The sequence below is a fragment of the Cyprinodon variegatus genome, unplaced genomic scaffold (genome assembly GCF_000732505.1).
Source record: "Cyprinodon variegatus isolate N-32 unplaced genomic scaffold, C_variegatus-1.0 Scaffold294, whole genome shotgun sequence".
Lineage (NCBI taxonomy): Eukaryota > Metazoa > Chordata > Actinopteri > Cyprinodontiformes > Cyprinodontidae > Cyprinodon > Cyprinodon variegatus.
The window spans coordinates 839819-842049 of NW_015150747.1; positions in this window are offsets into that span (position 1 = coordinate 839819).

The following is a 2231-nucleotide window of genomic DNA, read 5'->3' on the forward strand; positions in this document are numbered from 1 at the left end:
AAAACCGGAATTCTCCTTTAACCTAACAGTCATGTTTTTGGACTGTGGGAGGAAGCCGGAGTACCCGGAGAGAACCCACGCATGCCCAGGGAGAACATGCAAACTCCTTCAGTCTTCTTTTACACAGTAAAGTGGTTATTTGCAGCCGCGCTTCAGATGTTATCATCCCAATAAATGGCTGGTATAAGCGGCTCTCAGGCCCATAGAATGGCACTATATAAATAAACTGAATTGAATTGAACTGAACTTTGACTTATAAACCCTAATGAAGGTCTGTGGTATGGAAATGGGGGATCGGGTTTGATTTTTGAAGGTCGTCATTTATGTTGGTGTATTTTTTCAAAATGTTTCTGTCTCTAAGTAAACAACATTTTTTGCTCATCCTCCTCTTGCAAAAATAGCTCCTGGTAGCTGAGAGGCTGATGGGGCAGAAAAGATAAAAAGTCTCATGAGTCTCATGATAAAAGTCTAAAAATGTTGGTGGGTTCAACTGTACCGGTATGTCCCTTGTTAGACGAAATGTAGCTCTCCCGCTGATTTTACCTCAGCATTTATTTTTTTACATTTTATTTTTTTGGTACAGTTTTAAAAATATGTTTACGGTACCGAAAACCAGATGAGCTGAAACTAAACTTTCCTTTTCATCTAACAAAGAATAAAACTACCAGACACACAATTGCACGACTATAATTAGAAAAAAAACATCTAAAAACATCATGTAAACACAAACCACCATCTAACTTGGTCAAGTGCAGCTCTGCTGAGCCAAAAAAAATGTTTAGATAAATCTGAACGTTAAGCAACGTCTGAACCCAAAAGACAAACAGTCCGAGGGTCAGACACAGGGTGCTTTCATCACATCACGGCTGTGTAATTTCAGTGTTGCAGTCTTAGCAGCGTAAGCAGATGCTTTGGAAACGTTGCTAATGCTTAACCCATGTGTGAAAGGACTGATGTGGAGGTGGCAGGGGAATGCAGTGTGATGATTGAGCCTCCATTATCACAGTAATGACCCCATCATCTGGACACGGATCCAGATTCAGCAAAGTTTTACCAGAGATGAGAAATCATCCCGTGATCAGAACTAGACACGTTTCTTCGTTTGGAGATTTTTTGTATTTAACACATTAGAAAAATCACTGAGGCACTACTAAAGGGTCAGTTCATTTCTATTCAAAAATGCTTAATTAATCCTAAAGGGGAAATAAATGTTGCTGTAATTCAGGTATTTTTCTTGCTTTTTTTTTAAACTAGATGTTGATGCTGTAGACAGGATTGAACTTCTGCAGCTGTACGTCTTGTACCAGATGTGGAGACGCCTCTGACAGAAGACACTTTGTTGTTGTTTAACAGTCTGATGAAGATCTTCTTAACTTTCTTAAGAAACCTTTTCTGGGAAATCATTTCCAGAGGTTCTGGAGGAGTTGCTAGAAGTTTATCAGATTGTTCAGCTCAGTTCAGTTTATTTCTATAGCGCCAATTCACAACACATCGTCTCAAGGCATCTCAGTATAATTGATTCAAAGTTTTCTGTCTAAGGAAAACCAGTTGATTGCATCGACTCATTGACTCGAATGCAATCCCTCACATTAAGCATGCTTGTAGCGACAGTGGAGAGGAAAAACTCCCTTTTAACAGGAAGAAACCTCCAGCAGAACCAGGCTCAGTGAGAGCGGCCATCTGTAGAGGCCGACTAATTTTCTTTAAAGCTGTAACTCCAGCAATGCTTGAAGTACTTGGAAACAACTTTATATGCTCACCAACATGTCGGCTTGTGGTCTTTATTATGATCACCATTTCTTTTTTGTGCATAGAAAGGTTTTTTTGTAAATGAACCAGTTACACACACTCACACAGGTTGACCAACGGCATGGATGCTTCAATACTACAGTATTGGTGGAGTGGGCAATTCCAGTTCCTCGGGGCCAGTGTCCTGCAACTTTTAGATCCATCCTTGGTCCAACATATCTGAATCAAATAGCTGAGTTACCTCCTCAGTATGCAGTCACTTTCTCCAGAGTCTTCACAATCATCTGATTATTTCATTCGGGTGCGTTGAAAGGCACATCTAAAAGTTGTAGTATGCAGGCCCACAGGAACTGGAATTGCCCACCCCTGGTCTGATCTAACGGTAAAACATCCATCCATCCTTCCATCTTATCTACATATACAGGCTGATTTTGAACATCTTATAGATGTTCGAGATTGGCTTTCTTCATGCTCTCTTCATC